Source organism: Lethenteron reissneri, chromosome 27 (assembly GCF_015708825.2).
Source record: "Lethenteron reissneri isolate LAM-NWPU_2019-01 chromosome 27, ASM1570882v1, whole genome shotgun sequence".
Classification (NCBI taxonomy): Eukaryota; Metazoa; Chordata; class Hyperoartia; order Petromyzontiformes; family Petromyzontidae; genus Lethenteron; species Lethenteron reissneri.
Window position 1 is genome coordinate 3,609,756 of NC_083805.1, and position 19,915 is coordinate 3,629,670.

Genomic DNA, 19,915 nt, shown 5'->3' on the forward strand with positions numbered 1-19,915 from the left:
TATTTATTTAGCGATTTTTTTTTATCCATTCGCACGTGAGAGCGAGAGACGGAGTAAAAGAGACTGCGCTTTTGTCTTTGTCTTTGTTATCTGTGTGTCTGTGTGGTGTGTGCGTCAGACTGTGTCTGTGTGGTGTGTGTCTGTGTGTGTGTGTGTCTCAGACTGTGTCTGTGTGCGTGTCTCAGACTGTGTCTGTGTGTGTATGTCAGACTGTGTCTGTGTGGTGTGTGTCTCAGACTGTGTGTGTGTCTCAGACTGTGTATGTGTGTGTGTCTCAGACTGTGTCTGTGTGTGTGTCTCAGACTGTGAATGTGTGTGTGTGTCAGACTGTGTCTGTGTGGTGTGTGTCTCAGACTGTGTGTGTATCTCAGACTGTGTATGTGTCTGTGTGTGTGTCTCAGACTGTGAATGTGTGTGTGTGTCCGACTGTGTCTGTGTGCTGTGTGTCTCAGACTGTGTGTTTGTCTCAGACTGTGTCTGTGTGTGTGTCTCAGACTATGTGTGTGTGTGTGTGTCTCAGGCTATGTCTGTGTGTGTGTGTCTCAGACTGTGTGTGTGTCTCAGACTGTATGTGTCTGTGTGTTTGTCTCAGACTGTGAATGTGTGTTTGTCTCAGACTGTGAATGTGTGTGTGTCTCAGACTGTGTCTGTGTGTGTGTGTCTCAGACTGTGTCTGTGTGTGTGTCTCAGACTGTGTCTGTGTGTGTTTGTGTCTCTGTGTGTTTGTGTCTCAGACTGTGTGTGTGTGTCTCAGACTGTGTGTGTGTCTCAGACTGTGTCTGTGTCTCAGACTGTGTGTGTGAGACACAGACTGTGTCTGTGTATGTGAGTCTCAGACTGTGTGTGTGAGACACAGACTGTGTCTGTGTATGTGAGTCTCAGACTGTGTGTGTGTATCTCAGACTGTGTCTGTGTGTGTGTGTGTCTGTGTGTGTGTGTCTCAGACTGTGTCTGTGTGTGTCTCAGACTGTGTGTGTGTGTCTCAGACTGTGTGTGTGTGTCTCAGACTGTGTGTGTGTCTCAGACTGTGTGTGTGTGTCTCAGACTGTGTGTGTGTCTCAGACTGTGTGTGTGTCTCAGACTGTGTGTGTGTCTCAGACTGTGTGTGTGAGACACAGACTGTGTCTGTGTGTGTCTCAGACTGTGTGTGTGAGTCTCAGACTGTGTCTGTGTGTGTGTGTCTCAGACTGTGTGTGTCTCAGACTGTGTGTGTGAGTCTCAGACTGTGTCTGTGTGTCTCAGACTGTGTCTGTGTGTGTGTGTCTCAGACTGTGGTGTGTCTCAGACTGTGTGTGTCTCAGACTGTGTGTGTGTGTCTCAGACTGTGTGTGTGTGTCTCAGACTGTGTGTGTGTGTCTCAGACTGTGTGTGTGTGTGTCTCAGACTGTGTGTGTGTGTGTGTCTCAGACTGTGTGTGTGTGTGTGTCTCAGACTGTGTGTGTGTGTGTCTCAGACTGTGTGTGTCTCAGACTGTGTGTGTCTCAGACTGTGTGTGTCTCAGACTGTGTGTGTGTGTCTCAGACTGTGTGTGTGGTGTGTCTCAGACTGTGTGTGTGTGTGTGTGTCTCAGACTGTGTGTGTGTGTCTCAGACTGTGTGTGTGTGTGTCTCAGACTGTGTGTGTGTGTGTCTCAGACTGCGTGTGTGTGTTGTCTCAGACTGTGTGTGTGTGTCTCAGACTGTGTGTGTGTGTCTCAGACTGTGTGTGTGTCTCAGACTGTGTGTGTGTGGTGTCTCAGACTGTGTGTGTGTGTGTCTCAGACTGTGTGTGTGTGTCTCAGGACTGTGTGTGTGTGTCTCAGGCTGTGTGTGTGTGTCTCAGACTGTGTTGTGTGTGTGTCTCAGACTGTGTCTGTGTGTGTGTGTCTCAGACTGTGTCTGTGGTGTGTGTGTCTCAGACTGTGTCTGTGTAGATGTGTGTGTCTCAGACTGTGTGTGTCTCAGACTGTGTGTGTCTCAGACTGTGTGTGTGTGTGGTGTCTCAGACTGTGTGTGTGTGTGTGTCTCAGACTGTGTGTGTGTGTGTGTGTCCTCAGACTGTGTGTGTGTGTGTGTCTCAGACTGTGTGTGTGTGTGTCTCAGACTGTGTGTGTGTGTCCTCAGACTGTGTGTGTGTGTCTCAGACTGTGTGTGTGTGTCTCAGACTGTGTGTGTGTGTGTCTCAGACTGGTGGTGTGTGTGTCTCAGACTGTGTGTGTGTGTGTCTCAGACTGTGTGTGTGTGTGTCTCAGACTGTGTGTGTGTGTGTCTCAGACTGTGTGTGTGTGTCTCAGACTGTGTGTGTGTGTCCTGTGTGTGTGTGTCTCAGACTGTGTGTGTGTCTCAGACTGGTGTGTGTGTGTCTCAGACTGTGTGTGTGTGTCTCAGACTGTGTGTGTGTGTCTGTGTGTGTGTGTCTGTGTGTGTGTGTCTCAGACTGTGTGTGTGTGTCTCAGACTGTGTGGTGTGTCCTCAGACTGTGTGTGTGTGTGTGTCTCAGACTGTGTGTGTGTGTCTCAGACTGTGTGTGTGTGTGTCTCAGACTGTGTGTGTGTGTCTCAGACTGTGTGTGTGTGTCTGTGTGTGTGTGTCTCAGACTGTGTGTGTGTGTCTCAGACTGTGTGTGTGGGTCTCAGACTGTGTGTGTGTGTCCTCAGACTGTGTGTGTGTGTCTGTGTGGTGTGTGTCTCAGACTGTGTGTTGTGGTGTCTCAGACTGTGTGTGTGTGTCTCAGACCTGTGTGTGTGTGTCTGTGTGTGTTGTGTCTCAGACTGTGTGTGTGTGTCTCAGACTGTGTGTGTGTGTCTCAGACTGTGTGTGTGTGTCTGTGTGTGTGTGTCTCAGACTGTGTGTGTGTGTCTCAGACTGTGTGTGTGTGTCTGTGTGTGTGTGTCTCAGACTGTGTGTGTGTGTCTCAGACTGTGTGTGTGTGTCTGTGTGTGTGTGTCTCAGACTGTGTGTGTGTGTCTCAGACTGTGTGTGTGTGTCTCAGACTGTGTGTGTGTGGGAAGCGATTTGCGCGCTGCGCTACGAACTCGGCGACCGCGAGTTAAATTTCCGCTCGCAGCCAACACCAGTGACGATTACCTGAATCGGTCCTGGGCCTCCCCTGAGTCGCCTCAGCCTCAAATGAGTACCTGGTGCGGTGTGTTAAAACATCGCCACTGGGAGGCAAAGGCGGCCGGGCGTGGTGCTGACCACCCACTCCCTCGTGTGCCCTGCCGGCCTTCAATGGTACTCGCTAACAGCAATTGCCCCAACAATCTGTTAAGGCTATACGGGGGATCTTTGTCATAGTTTCGTGTGTGTGTGTGTGAGCGACTGGGAGCGATCGTGCGAGACAATTCGACTGCGCGCGTGTCTGACGGTGTGGACTCGGACGCCAATGAGAGCACATTGAGAGAGTGTGAGAGTGGTTCCTTGTTTGTTGAGAGCGTGAGTGGTGAGAGAGAGACAGAGAGTGCGACATTCATCTCGGTCAGGCAACCCAAGGCACATGGATCTGTCCCGTGGCCTTCCTGCGAGCGGGCCTTCGACACTTCACGTGGCCTCAAAGTGCACCTAGCCTGGCACGAGCGCCGTGGTGACCTCACCGCCACTGAGTGGCGAACGGCGGTTGTTGTTGTTGCTGTTGCGCGTGAGAGATGGAGCGGTGGCGCAGTTGTTGGCGCACTGCGCTTTGAACCCCCATCGATGGCCGCAAGTTGGATACCGGCCACCGAACGTGAAGAGTGACGTCCGAACCGGTGTCGGGCCCGCGCCTAGGTAGACTCAGCCCTTAAACGGGCAGCAGCAGACGCGGCGTTCAAACAATCGGCGTTTGCGCTCAAGCGCTCGCGAGAGAAAGCGCGTGAGAGAGAGTGGGAGAGGCGGAGGCAGCGCGCGCGCGTGCACGTCTCTGCGCGCGTGCGAGCGAGCGACCGAGAGCGCGAGGGAGTGCCTCGCCCTAGGTCGACTCGGCCTTAAATGAGAAACTGGTGCGATGTGGTACACGTCGCCAACTGGGGAGACAAAGGCGGCCGTGGGAGTGGTGTTGGCCACTCACCATCCTCGCGCGCCATGCCAGGTTTTGGCCTCCGTCGGGTTGCAAGTCGCTAACAGCGCTTGGCACAAACAGTTTGTTCAGGCTATACTGGGGGATCTTTGTCTATTTTACTGTGTGAGCAGGGCCGTCCATGGGGAGGGGGGGGGGGGCGGCGTGGGGGGGCCCCGGGCAAATCGCACTGTATCTGCCATCACCCCCCCCCCCCAAAGCGCGGGGCCCGGGGCGGTCGCCCCGATTCGCCGTGCCCTAGCAACGGCTCTGGCTGTGAGGGTCCTCACGTCACGTGCCGTGCGTGGTGTCATCCGCGGTTATGGTGAGCGCCGATTAGACGGACGAGCGCGAGCGTGGAGAGCGGAGAGAGACATCGAGATCGAGAAAAGTTGGAGACATGGAAAGCGAAGAGAGGAGGGAGGGGAGGGAGGGAGAGAGGAGGAGGAGGAGGGAGAGCGGAAAGTTCGTAGGGAGGGCGACGAGACGAGAGGGAGAGTAGAGAGAGAGGGCCGAGGGCAGAGAGAGGAGAGAGCGGAAAGAGAGAGAGAGCGTGCGGAGGGGGAGAGAGGGGGGGGGAGTTGATTGTTTTTCTCTGGACATGTCCACACACGTTCCCTCCTCGCGCTAATGAACAACTAAACAAATAAATAACCCCCCCACCCACCACCGCCGTCGGGGAGACACACGCGTACATAAACAACACACGCACACAGACAAAGGTACCTCTTATCGTCTTCAACAGATTGTTGGGGCAAGTGCTCTTAGCAAGTTTACACACCGCACCAGGTACTCATTTGAGGCCGAGTCGACCTTCAACAAAGACAGTTTCAGTTTTTACCACTGTCACTTGGCCCTGTCCCCCCTCCCCGCGCCCTCTGTCACCCTCCCAGACGAAGCTCACTGAGGCAGCTGTTGAAGCTGTCGCTGTATCATCGTGTAGTAGTTATTAGTAGTATTAGTACTCTGCGTTCAAAACGCGCAGCTGAGACACTGAGAAACAAATAAATAATGCGCTCGCCAGACGCGGTGTGCGGGGTGGGGTGATGGGTGGGGGGTGATGGGGGTTGATGAGTGGGGGGATGATGGGAGGTGATGGAGGGTGATGGGTGGGGGGGGTGATGGGTGGGGGGGTGATGGGGGATGATGGGGGGTGATGGGTGGGGGGGTGGGGGGGTGATGGGGGGTGATGGGTGAGGGGGGTGATGGGGGGTGATGGGTGGGGGGGTGATGGGTGGGGGGTGATGGGGTGAGTGATGGGGGTGAGGGATGGGGGGTGATGGGGTGAGTGATGTCGGGGCGATGCGGGTTGCATGAACCCAGCCACGCCGCTCGTCGGTACCGACCTGCGACCAACTCGCTCCGAGTGCGTCCGCACCTCGCCGAAGCCCAGAAACTCCGCGGGGTGGGAGAGGGGGAGGAGGGGGAGGGGGGGGTCGTGCTGGGATGATGAGCGACTCCCACTCATCACACCGGCGGCTCTAGGCTGCTGTAGCTGCTGCTGCTGCTGCTGCTGTTGTTGTTGCTGTAGCTGCTGCTGCTGCAATTGCAGCAGGTGCTGTTATAGCTTCTGCTGCTGTAGCTGCTGCAGCTCCTGCTGTAGCTGCTGAAGCTGCTATTACTGCTGTAGCTGCTGCTGCAGCTGCAATTGCAGCAGGTGCTGTTATAGCTCCTGCTGATATAGCTGCTGCAGCTGCTATTACTGCAGTAGCTGCTGCTGCTGCAATTGCAGCAGGTGCTGTTATAGCTTCTGCTGCTGTAGCTGTTGCAGCTCCTGCTGTAGCTGCTGCAACTGCTATTACTGCTGTAGCTGCTGCTGCAGCTGCAATTGCAGCAGGTGCTGTTATAGCTTCTGCTGCTGTAGCTGTTGCAGCTCCTGCTGTAGCTGCTGAAGCTGCTTTGACTGCTGTAGCTGCTGCTACTGCTACTGCAGCAGGTGCTGTTATAGCTTCTGCTGCTGCAGCTGCTATGACTGCTGTAGCTGATGCCCGGGCGCGTTATGGGCAGAGCAGTGCAGCAAAATCCACCGTTGCACTGCGCCTTCTATGCTCCCACGTGTGTCTCAAATAGCTCCCTCCCGCCCCGCCTTCACTCATCCCCGCTGACCGGCGCGGTGAAGTATGGTCATTTCAAATTAACCGACGTCCCTCCGGCCCCCGCGCGCGGCGTGGCCCGGCGCTCATCCAGCAGTGGCATGTGAGGAAACCGCGACGATGACCCGTGCCAGGCGACAGCGCGGAACGCCACTCACCGGCGGAACGCGCTGCCGCCACGGGAGGTGTGTGTGTGTGTGCATGAGCCAATACACCAGCAATAAGAACAAGAACAACAACAAAAACCGCGGGCAATTGTTCATTTGGTGAAACAACGTGGAAAGACTGGCCGAGTTCCCAACATTCATTAATCTACGTGTTGGGTTTTGTTGGGGGGGTAAGGAAGAAACGGAAGAAAAATCAATTAAGCAATTTTCATGAATTCGCAATTGATTTTACTAATTGACTGCACGCTAATGAGAACGGTGGTCGTAACACGTGACCCTAAGAAGTGACCCCCCCATGCCCCGCCCCTCACGAGTCCCCCCCGCACCGCCCCCCCTCAATTGCTAGTGTATATTCGAGGCCCTGAGTGAGTAGTGGAAATTCCACATAACTATGGCAAATATCGGTCTATCAGTGTAACGACTGTTGTCAATTGTTCACCGCTAAGGGATACGCATTGTGTGTAGCCAGGAGGGATGATTTGCTGAGTGGACCCCTGATCGAGATTTGAACGTGGGTAATTCCTGTGCTAAGCCAAAGTGGCGGCAGTAATCACCACCACTCCCACCAACATCATTACCATCACCACCCTGCACAAACCTGCACCACCCGCTATCAATCCACCACCATCACCTCCCACCACCCACGCCCAAGCGGGTCCATGTGACAGTAATTACCACCTTGCACAAACAATTGTCTGTGTTGTTCACCCTGATAAATGTTCCAAATTTCTCGACTCGCAGCGTCGGGAGGGGTGGGGGGCAGTGTTTGAGGCGGTGGATATTATATGATTTTGGCTGATGATGATGATGGCCATCACGAGTGAGATTATGATGTTGATGGTTAAGATGAATACAGCAGCATCAATTACAACACCAACTTCACCACAATCACCAACATCATTACCACCATTGCCAAAATCACCATGATGTTGATGATGATTATATGAGACGTGATTGTTGGTGGCGGCAATGATTAATAATCACGCGCATCAGATGACGCTGGTTGTAATGACCATGAACACCTTTTCGGTGAGCTGGAATCGAACTCGGGTCGCCAGGTTCGTAACGCTGCGCGTTAAACCACGACACCCCCGCCCCCCGTATCGCCTTAAGTGATTGTTGGTGCAAATGCTACAAATGCCGGCAGGGCGCGTGATGCAGTGGTGTGAAAAACAGTAGCTGTCCAGCCGCCTTTGTCTCCCCCAGTTGCTTATATCACACTAAGTACCCTGCGGGCGGGGGGGGGGCTTACACCAGTATATATCACCCTGTATATGTTGTATGTTGAACTTCTTTCGCACCGTACGTAGCCAACCGTGCTAATCTGGGCCCGCGGACTTTCTAATCAGCACCCCCCTCCCCCGACCTCCCCCCCCCCCCCCCCCCCACATACAAACACGATTGCCGTGTGTGTTGCGTTATTGATGATGTGTGAGGCTGGAGAATAGCTGCTTCGTTGTGATGTTTATTTGATAAATCACGTGTAGGCAACAGATGAAAGGGGGTTTCAGGCTGCTAGACTATTTAAAATACCGATAATATTGATAATTCTGAGTTATAAGTGGCGCTAAGACGCACATCGGAGAGGAGAGTGGGGGAGGGGGAACGGTGGTTCGGGTAATGGACGACGCGTTGATGATGGTCATCCAGCAAAGGATAGACTGACAACTGGCTCCGGCATACGAACGTGGAATGTCCACGTTTCTATGGCCGAGCTGAGTGGGGAGGGGGGCGCCCTAAGGCTCGTTTGATCGTGGGGGATGATCGGTTTTGGGCTCTCGTCGGATTCAATCACTGAGAGTGACGGCGCGAGTGGACGATGTGCAAGCATCCGCCAAGAGGATGATGCTGATGATGACGACGATGATGATGATGATGACGATGCTGATGATGATGCTGATGACGCTGATAATGCTGATGACGATGATGCTGATGATGCTGATGACGCTGATGACGATGTCATGGCCCAGTCGCATCCGAGAGAGTGCAGAGGCCCATTGGAATGAATAATTCCATCTGTTACAGTTTCACATTCACTCGATAAACACCGTGTGGCCTGCAAGCACAGACGTTTTGGGGGCAAGCGCTGTGAGCGAGTAACACCTACGGACAGCACCACGCAAGGCCGCCTTTGTCTCCCTGGTGGCGATGTTTATCGCACCAGGTACTCATTTGACGCTGAGTCGACCTAGGGGAGGACCCCCACGACCGGTTCAGATAATCGTGAGCGGGAATCGAACTCGGGTCGCCGGGTTCGTAGGGCAGCGTATCGCTAACCGCTCCACTACCGCCCTACACACACACACAGAGAGACGCGGGCGCGCACACAAAGGCAAAGGTCCCCCGGGTAGTCTTCTTGAGTGTTGACCGTAGAGGGAGGGGTGGTGGGTGAGGGAACTGCCCCTGGAGCCGGCCGGGGTGACGCACGAGGCGGGGGGCGATGCTATGGCCGGGTCCACGTACGCACGGCGCGTCAGACTTTGGTTTTACGGCCCACGCTCGGCCTCATCATTTAAAGGCCCAGTCGATCCAGATGAAGTCCCGGGAAGATTCAGATGCAAATTGCTATTGATGTTGGCCGTGCATGAGGGGTGGACAAAGACACAGATCCCCCGTGTAACCTGTGACGGACTGTGGGGCAAGTGCTGTTTCAAACTTACGCGGCGGAAGAGCGGGGTGGGTGTGTCAGTGCCATGCTCGACCGCCTTTGTCTCCCCGGTGGCGATGTTTACACACCGCACCAGGTACTCATTTGAGGCCGAGTCGACCTAGGGGATGCCCAGAACCTGGTTGAGATATTCGTCACTGATGTTGGCCGTGAGCGAGAAATCGAACTCGGGTCGCCGGGTTCGTAATGCAGTGCTCTAACCACTGCGTCACCGCTCACACAAACCAACACACAATCACACAGTCGCAACCACGCACACATACCATCACACGCGCACACACGACCACACATACCAAGACACAATCACACACACCACCACATAACATCACGCGCACAAGAGAAAGATTCCCTGTGTAGCCTTTAACAGACTGTTGGGGCAAGTGCTGTTAGCGATTAGCACATATGAAGGCCGTAACGGCCGCCTTTGTCTCTCCAGCGGCGATGCTTACACACCGCACCAGGTACTCATTTGAGGCTGAATCGGCGTAGGGGAGGCCTAGGACCGGTTCAGAAAATCGCCACTGGTGTTGGCCGTGAGCGGGAATTGAACTCGCGTCGCTAGGTTCGTAGCGCAGCGCGCTAACCGCTACACTACCGCGCCCCATTCACGCAGCCAAACACACACACACACGCGCAGCCAAACACACACACACACAGCCACACACCCACACACAGCCAAACACACAACCACACACACACACATACAACCACACACACACGGCCAAACACACACACACACAGCCACACACACACACACAGCCAAACACACACAGCCAAACACACACAGGCGGTGATCCGAAACGGGCTCATGCGGCTATGATCCAATTCGGGCTTAAATGATACACAGCCAAATAACAAAGCGATACGGGGCGAAGCCTGAACGAGGAGAGAAAGGGCCAGGGGAGAGGGAGACGTGGAGCTGAGAGAGGGGAGGAGAGAGTGACGGGGAGAGGGGAGACGAAGGGAGAGCGACACGAGCGAGAGAGAGAGAGAGGAAAGAGAGGAATGCACGACGCGAGACCGAAAGCGGCGAGGGTGGGGAATGTTAGTGGGGGGCGCGCGCTAGACGAGGGAGAGATAAGGGAGCGATAAGGGAGCGATAAGGGAGAGATAAGGGAAATTTTTGCAGAATAGAAGCCACGCTGGTCCGTAAGGAGGAGAGGGTAATTGGTATGTGTGCCACGTGTGCCATCAGGGAGTCGCCCCCCCCCCCTCCTGCTCCCTCTCCCCTTCTCCCTCCTCTACCCTCCCCCCCTAATCTCGGCGCGTGACACGGCGCTTAATGCGCACGTGACGCGTGCACGCGCGTGGCGCGCGCGCGGCGTGTGTGGGGGGGGGGGCTATCAGAGTGGCGGCGCTGGTGTGAGTTGGTGTGGGAGTGGTTGTTGTGAGTGCTGCAAGAGTAGTTTTGGTCGTGGTGGTGGTGGTGACGATGTGTGCCACGTGTACGGCGCGAAAGAAGTTCAACATTGCGATGGGCGCTGTAATGCTGGCTTGCTGCGATGCTGGTTTGTGATGAGTGCTATAAAGATGGTGTATGCATGGTGGACTTATTTCGTACCGCACGCAGCCAACCGTGGAAGGTGCTTGTGATGGGTGCTGTTCGGGTGTTGGTGGGTGAGTAGTAATAGTGGGGTGGTGGTGATGGTGGTAGTGGTGATGAATGTGATGATGTGAAAAACCTGCGCGGGAGAGAAGGGGTGAAGGAGAGATGAGGTGAGTGGGTGAGAGAGATCAGGAGGCAGCGGCCGTGGAGAGCTGAGAGTATTTAATTGGCAGCACTCGAGGATTCGCTTTAATCACGGGGGGGGGGGGGGGGGTGAGGGTGGAGAGGGCTACCCGGGAGTTGAACGCAAAGCGCGCTGAGTGCTCTGACCCCTGAACCGTGGGGTCACCTCCGAGAGCTACAGAGAAGCGGGAGCGTGGATCAGAGCGAGCGAGCGAGGGAGGGAGGGAGAGGTGGGTCGGGAGAGAAGGAGGGAGAGAGAGCGAGCGAGTATGGGAGAGGAATGCGTGATGAGTGAGTGAGCAAGAGAAGGGGGAGGGATGGGGGGTGGGGGAGAATCGTGAGAGGAGCGAGCGGGGAGACAGACAGAGATCAGGGAGGGGAGAGAGGTGGGATGGGGGGGGGGGGCGAAAGGGCGAGTGAGCGAGCGCTCTGCAGACAGACGGAGAGAGAAAACGAGAGGAAGGAGGGAGAGTTTTCACTTTACGCTCCATCTGAATCGCTGCTCCCTCTCCTGCCCCCCCCTCCTGCCCTCCCTTCTCTCCTGCCCCCCCCCCCTCTCCTGCCCCCCCCTCTCCTGCCCTCCCTTCTCTCCTGCCCCCCCCTCTCCTGCCCTCCCTTCTCTCCTGCCCCCCCCTCTCCTGCCCCCCCCCCCTCTCCTGCCCCCCCCCGCCCTCCCCCTCCCGGTGAGACGAGGAATCAGGCGCCGCGATGTTAATGGGCGAGGAGCTGCGGGCACGCAGATGCCGGTGCTCGCGTGAAATACCTCGGTGGGGGAGAGGCGCCGTGGGGGTTAGCGGGCCACGCAGAGATGGAGACGATTTAGAGGCTGTTTGGGGCCAGCAGCGTCGTTCGCGGGCGCCTATGAAGGTTGCGCGGCGCCGCGCGAATAGGGGTGGGGGTCGAGGGGGGGCGAGGGGGGGGACGTGACCAGCACCCCCCCCCCCCACCCCGGCCGCTTTTATCTCCCCCAGTGCTGAATGTTTACACGCAGCGCCGGGGGTTCTCATTTCGGGCTGAGTCGACGATGCCACTCGCGTTGAGGAATAAAATCGTGCGTCGGTTAGCCGATAGTTGTTGTTGTTGTTTGTTGTCGTCGTGTGCGACTTGCTCCGCACGCGTCTGCAGAGAATGGAGAGGTGGGGCAAGCGTTGTCCTGTGTACGGCAGTACAGCAAATAGGACCCGCGACTGTCAGTGGCTTTCTCCTCCCCGGTTTCGGCCTCTAACCACCGCTTGGCTCGCACCATTCATCGCGGCGGGAAAATAATAAACGAATGCGCAGACACCGTGGCCAACCCCCCCCCCCCCCCCCGCCCTCCTTCCTCGTCGTCGTCATCAGCAGCCAGGAACCGATCCACTGCTGGATGAAGGGAGTCCGCCCCCCCCCCTCTCCCAAGCCGTCGCCAAAGTGATCGTTCTCTCGGGGCGTGTCTTTTCTCCTTTGACTGCCATTCCGTTTGTGTGTGTGTCTGTGTAGTGTGTGGTCTGTGTGTGTGTGTCTGTGTCTGTGTGTGTGTGTACCGTTCCGGCCTTCATAGGTGCTCGCTAACAGCACTTGCCCCTAACAGTCTGTTCAGGCTATACGGGGGATCTTTATCTTTGTCTTGTGTCTGTGTGGTGTCTGTGTGTGTGTCTGCGTGTGTTGTTGTTGTCATGGCATCAATGTTGTCGGCGTAAATGAACGAATAAATGTCACTCACATTCGTCCATAACCCCACATATCCCCCCCCGCCTTACCCCACCTCCCTCCCCCTAATCCCCCCCCCCCCACCCCCCACCTCCCTACGCTCCTTGTGCGTCACTATCTTTCGCATCCGGAGTTTAATCCCAAATCCCTAAGGGGGGGGGGGGGGAAGTGTTGCCCACCACCCCCGGGAGTGAACCGGGGGATATTTCTAGACGCCTGTGACTCACGCGCTCGGGAAAGCGCTCGCTGCAGTCAAGAGGCTGGCAGCTAAATAGGGTTGAGAGCCTGGATTGTTAGTGGATTGCGTGATGGATGGATGAGAGAACCTCACCGAAACTACGCACAGAAGACCTGCGTGGTGAGGTAAGGTCGTGTAACCCTCCCCCACCCCCTCCTTCCCCCACCACGAACCCGCAAGGAGTGAACGGGGAGGTCGTTGTTTTTGCGGTGATTGTACAAAGGGATGTAACGTTTAAAACACGTGTAGGGGAGGGCGTGCGTAGGGCCAGGTGGGGGGGGGTGGAGAGAGAGAGAAGGAAGTAGAGAGAGGAAATGAGAGGGAGGGGAAGGGAGGGAATGAGAGAGGGAATGAGGGAGAGAATGGGGGAGGGAAGGGGGGAGAGAGACAAAGGAGCTATCCGTCGTGGGAGGGCCAATGGCGAAGTGGATAGATACATGTGGAGGGTGGTGAAAGAGGGAGGGAACGGCGAGCAGAGCGCGTGCGTGGATTGCGGAGGTGGAAGAGAGACAGGGGAGAGGAGGGAGAGAGGTGAGGGGAGAGAGGGAAGGGGGGGGGTTAGAGAGGGGGGTTTAGATAGGGGGGGTTAGAGAGAGGGGGATGGAAGGGGTAGGAGAGCACGAGCGTGAAATCTATGGTGAAATCTTTCATTAAAAAGGAGGTGGGGGGGGTTTACATAAAGCAAAGCATTAAAAACACGAAATGATCAACGAAGCAACGTGACGACTACACCGAGCATCTTCTTGTTTCCTCTGATCGTAAAAAAAACGAGAGGTGAGGGGAGAGAGGGATAAGGGAGCTCGCCCATCATGAAGCGCGCGCCTCCCCCTCTCTCTCTCTTCCTCCCGCGCGCCCAGCGGCGCGGGGTCCGAGCAAGCCGAGGAGTGATTCCGAATCTCGTTAAATATAAAACCCAAAACACCGCGCTAGCGTGGCCTTAATGGTCTCATTAACGCAGGTCCGAGGCGGCGCCTGGTATGGGAGTGTGGGGGGGGGGGGTCCTGAACCACGCGGGGGGGGGGGGCAGTGAGAGGGGGGGGGGGGCAGGCAGTCCACATCGCTATCGCTTAGGAATTCACCACGCGGCCGTCTCTGACGTGAAAGCAGCCAGCTCTGGGCTCTTGTTTAAAGCGATAGCATCGCGGGCTTTGCATTAACAACACAAATTAATTACGGTCATTAATCCAGACAGCCAAGCCCGTGTCTCGAGCCCCTTCGTCAGCAGGGTCCTGCACGGGCATTGTCTGCCCGGTTGCGTGCGTGGCGGCTGCCTTCAAAGCTCTCATCAGCGACCGTGGAAGCAGCAGTAGCAGGAGCCGCCCCGTGTTCAGCACCAGAGACAGCTCCAGCACCAGGGGCAGCTCCAGCACTGCACAGCAAATCCCGCGGGCCCCACCTGTCACTCCCGCCCTCCTCGGCTGTCTATCCCCCCCCCCCCCAACCCCTCCCCACCCCCAACCCTCTGCCATGGCTCCCTCTCATTCCCTCCTCCCTCCTTGTCGGCTCCCTCCTAACCCCCTCGCGCACAGTAACATCCCCCGATCCGACTACCTCCTCGCGAGCAGATCGAGACGCTCCCCTGTTCCTCCCGCCCACCAGAGCCTCCCATGACTCACCATCTGCTCCCTTCGAGTTGCCCCCCCCCTGCACCCCCTGCACCCCCTGCACCCCCTGCCCCCCCTGCCCCCCTGCCCCCCTTGCCCCCCCCGCCCCCCCTGCCCCCCCCGCCCCGCCTGCCCCCCTGCCCCCCCGCCCCGCCCGCCCCCCCTGCCCCCCCCCGCCCCGCCCCTCCCCCTGCCGCTCCGTGACCGTGGGGGGGGGGGGGGGGGGGGCGCGTGACCGGGATGAGTCGGGTTTTAGTCGCAATTAGTGCCGGCGCGTCGTCAGGGCTGATTAGCGCCGTCTGTCAAATTTCTCTCTAATTGCCTGAGTCGATTGTAACCAGGTGAGAAGCACTCAGGATGCATCCCATTGTGATTCTTTTGAGAAAAGGGGGACACGACGCAGTGTACACGAGTGCAGGAGGTACAGTGTCCGTATTTTTATACACAGTATATGTGTGTATCTATATGAGTAGAGAAACGCGTTTCATCGAACGGAAAATATAAAACGGCTGTCATTTTCAAGCTCATCTCACAAATCCCCCATGTTCTCGGAGAGCTAAAAGTGATCTGATAATCAGCTAATGGACGAAAGAGTTGTATATGCCTCTATAATTAACATAATATTCTAGCGACAGATTTCGAATTAACCGTGGTCACTTCTCTCTCCGTTATTCCCACCTCTTCGTGTGTCATTCTATAATTATTATCTAAACGAATTGCCTCTGCCGTTTCAAATTAGCACGGTTGGCTCCGTACGGTGCGCGAAAGACGTTCTACAATCCGTGTGTAGCCAGTTACCCAGCTAGTTTCGATGGCGAGGGCTCGCCCACAGCCGCTAACAATTGAGTATTTTTGGGCTGGAGATGAGCCAATCAGCAGCCAGCCAGAATATTCGAGGCATCGATTAATACTGGTAGGAACCACCTGGTTCCACCAGCCCACAGGGATTATTGTGTCCGTCCGTCCGTCGTGCATCCAAAATGGGAGGGGTCGGGCTGGGTGGGGAGGGGAGAGTGGGGAGGGTGGGGCTGGGTGGGGGGAGGGTGGGGGGAGGGTGGGGGGTGGGAGGGTGGGGCTGGGTGGGGGGTCACCCCGTGGTGCCCTTATAAAACTCAACGTTTAACTTACTCACGCCAGCTTGTGCCCGCCCTCACAGTCGGAATACACCACGCCGCCGTTGACCCTGTCCGTTGACCGAGCAACCCAACGTTCCTACCAGCTCCCTCCGCAGGAATGTGTTTATTTGTGAATTGTGAATTATCAATTTATGATATGGACGGAACTAAGTAACTACTATGATAATTGGTTCTTTACCCTTCTATCTGGCAACAAAACTGACACCTTTTTGCAAGGAGTCATGTTTGCATAGACCGCAATACCTGCAGTCATAAATACAAACAAAAGACATAACTCTGATAATGTGCACTGTCCTTGAAGTTGATTGGTCCACACCCGAGACAGCTTTCCTTCGAGCCTAGTCTCATATGGGTTGGACCAGATGACGCCAAAAGGCGCCTTTTGGCGTCATCTGGTCCAACCCATATGAGACTAGGCTTCGAAGGAAAGCTGTCTCGGGTGGGACCAATCAACTTCAAGGACAGTGCACATTATCAGAGTTATGTCTTTTGTTTGTATTTATGACTGCAGGTATTGCGGTCTATGCAAACATGACTCCTTGCAAAAAGGTGTCAGTGTGTTGCCAGATAGAAGGGTAAAGAACCAATTATCATATTTTTACTGGCAAATGAGGTCCCCATAGTGTAGATGCTTGCCCGAGCTCTCATACTCTGATGGTGCATTGTCCTTGAGTTGTGCGCCTTTTGGCGTCATCTGGTCCAACCCATATGAGACTAGGCTCGAAGGAAAGCTGTCTCGGGTGTGGACCAATCAACTTCAAGGACAGTGCACATTATCAGAGTTATGTCTTTTGTTTGTATTTATGACTGCAGGTATTGCGGTCTATGCAAACATGACTCCTTGCAAAAGGTGTCAGTTGTGTTGCCAGATAGAAGGGTAAAGAACCAATTATCATATTTTTACTGGCAAATGAGTCCCCATAGTGTAGATGCTTGCCCCGAGCTCATACTCTGATGGTGCATTGTCCTTGAGTTGTGCGCCTTTTGGCGTCATCTGGTCCAACCCATATGAGACTAGGCTCGAAGGAAAGCTGTCTCGGGTGTGGACCAATCAACTTCAAGGACAGTGCACATTATCAGAGTTATGTCTTTTGTTTGTATTTATGACTGCAGGTATTGCGGTCTATGCCAACATGACTCCTTGCAAAAAAGGTGTCAGTATTTGTTGCCAGATAGAAGGGTAAAGAACCAATTATCATATTTTTACTGGCAAATGAGGTCCCCATAGTGTAAGTAACTACTGTTTTCGAGATACGAAATATATACTTTTGGTGGCAGCCAAAAGGGATGGGATTAACTTTAGAACCTTAGCAGGTACAACGGTGGATCGTTAACATCGCGGGATCGTGCGAGAGAGATAGCGACTGCTCGGGGAAGCCTTCATCCAGCAGTGGATTGACCAGGGCTGCTGCTGATGATGGCAATGATGATGGCGGTGATGATGATGATGATGATACTCGGGGTGTGGATAAAGGACAGCCCGCTCAGCAAATCGTGACTCCATACACGTTGGGGTTAAACGCTGGAGATCGGATTATGATTCCCATCTCGGCCAGGCAACTCGATATTTAACTACGGGGTTTCCCTCGCTTTATGCGGAAGTAGATGCATTCCAAAAAGGGGGCTTAATAAAGCAAAATCGTTTAGCGTGGACTGTACAGTCACCCACCCCACAATGCACCGTATGAGACAGCTCCCTAACCAGCAGCACACACAGTACACACCACACACACACTTCACAAGGTTGGCCCACGTCCGCCCGAGGGGAAACCGGTGTTGTTAACAAGGTGGTTGGTTGGCGTAGCGGCCTCTCGTGGCTGCAGGGGACACGTGACCCCATTGCATGCGACAGGCGTGCGATTGAATGACTATCGTGAGAGCGTTCGAGTCGTATCGTGTCGTCACAGGGGCTATAACACATAACACGCTTAACCGTAACTTTATAATTTTTTTAAAGAATAATAATTACCGAGCTTCTTCATACGCGTGTCGATTCGCTTGGTTGCTTTGTTGAAGTAGATATTCGCATGTGCTGTGAAGAAGGGTCATTGCCTGAAACGTCGCCAGTCCTAATTTGCTGCTATACATTCCCACGCGATGAGCCACTTCGTTTGGCTATCATTTGTGGCCAGGTCGCTGCATAAAAATAAGCTAATAGCTCAGTGGTATTACCTAGTAAGAGTTTTAAAATATACATTTCGTTTTATTGGTATATATTTTAAGTGATTTGTTTACTTTCCTATACGTTGCGCTCCTATCGCTTTTTGTATCGTTTGTTTCTTACGTTCTGACCCGTGCCCCCTGCTGCACATCTGTAAAAAAGAGCTTAATAGCTCATCAGATTCCTCTCCCAATTTTTTTTTATAATTTTAATTTAATATTTTAAAACACACACATTTACATCCCCCTCCCCTTAGAGCCGCCGTGTTTTTTGACGTCTGCGTTGAGTTTTGTTGTTTTAAGCGGCCGGGCTTGTAGGGGTTCGAGTGGTGATGGGGACATTCTTTATTGAGGTTTCTAGGAGAGACGTGGGGCGGCTGGTGCGCGGAGGAGGAGGGGGAGGGTTGGAGTAACACACGTTGTGCGCATGCGCAGGGGATCAGCTGTTATGTAACTGGGGGTGCAGGGGGGGCGTTTGACTCCCCCGCCTCTCCACCCCCGCACCGTGGCTTTATTTTGCTCCCATGTTTGGATGCGGGGTCGGTGATTGTTTTGCTCGTAAGATTCCTCCTTTCGCGGTAATTAGCGCAACCCCCCCCCACCCTGTTATACACGGAGATGCGAGCGCGTGTGGGAGATGCGAGCGCGTGTGGGACATGCGAGCGCGTGTGGGACATGCGAGCGCGTGTGGGACATGCGAGCGCGTGTGGGACATGCGAGCGCGTGTGGGACATGCGAGCGCGTGTGGGACATGCGAGCGCGTGTGGGACATGCGAGCGCGTGTGGGACTGACGCGTGTGGGACATGCGAGCGCGTGTGGGACATGCGAGCGCGTGTGGGACATGCGAGCGCGTGTGGGACATGCGAGCGCGTGTGGGAGATGCGAGCGCGTGTGGGAGATGCGAGCGCGTGTGGGAGATGCGCTGACACGCACACAGACGCAAAGTACGTTACAGAAAGGTCCCCTATGGAACTTGCACGGGCTGTCGGAGCAAAGTTGCCGTAAGCGGGCACCTAATGAAGGCCGGCACGGCGCACCCATTCTGAAAGGGACGATGTGGCCAACGCTACGCCCGTCTGCCCTCCCTGCCCGGCCGCCTTTTTCCCCGGTAAAGCTCCTGCCTCAATCATCATCATGATGATGATGATCACCGCCGCTAAGCGTGAGACGTTTCAAGACTTAAATGAAACAACAGCACGACGTGCCGACAACTGCTGCGAGCGTCATCAGGCGGGCAAGTGATCTCCGGTAGCCGACACAAAGTTGCGCGCGACTTGCACACACGATGAGGACTGATCACGACTCACGGCGCACGATTCGATGTTTCAATCAACCCCCCTCCCCTCCCCTCCTCCGAAGAATCCATGACCCACAACGGGACTGAATACAAATCGGGGAGTACGAATTAATCGATTACCGTACCGCGCGATTATGAGTGTGATTGATTCATTGTTCACTCCTCACCTGGCCTGGCCTCCGAGTACCGCGCGCTCACGTGCCCGGGTCTCTGTGCAATACCTGGGGGGGGTGGAGGGGGGTAAGGGTGGGGGTGCGGATAGGGGGGGTGTGTGGGAGGGGGGCAATGAGGCATTCACACAGCAGGTGGGAAGGTTGTGTTGAGGTGCGGGGGACTGGGTGATTGGACGAGAGGGTGGTTCACTGCAGACACAGGCAAAGATCCCCCGCATAGCCTCCACAATCTTTTGGACAAGTGCTGCAAAGCGAGCGGGTTGGGTGGTCAACACCACGCCCGACCGCCTTTGTCTCTCCAGTGGCGAAGTTTACAAACCACCCAGGTGCACATTTGTGGCTGAGTCGACCTAGGCGAGGACCAGAACCGCTTCAGATAATCGTCACTGGCGTTGGCCATGAGCAGGAATCGAACTCGGTCGAAGCCCTGATTAGTAGCGCAGCGCGCTCACCGCTCCCTCTTTGTCTTTGCTTGTCCTGTACATGCAGCTTCTTCGCGCGTCTGCGTGTCTGTGCATGTGTCTGCTCTCTCGTGAAGTCAGTCAACCATCAAACCAATCACCGCACCCTTTAATAGGCGCTCGCTGACAGCGCTACCGACTCGGCCCACGTTGGCTCGACGGGGGATATCCGTCTCCTCCTCCATCCGTTCATTATTTTTGTCCTCGGCACATCATCAATTACCCGTCCACTCCTAATTGACGCGCGTGTGGTCACGCGGGGTCACGTGGCGCGCGGGGTCACGGACCCGGTGGATTGTTGGGTAAAGCCACTGCGTGATTATCCCCCTCCCTTCCTCTCCCTTCCTCTCTCTTCTCTCTCTCTCTATGTATCATCGTCACCATCATCCCACCACATCAGCCATTGTCTGTCAACTGCTGGATGAAGGCCCCCCACGTCGTCAACATTGCTCACAATACATCCATCTCCCTCCTGCTCGTGAACTGCCACT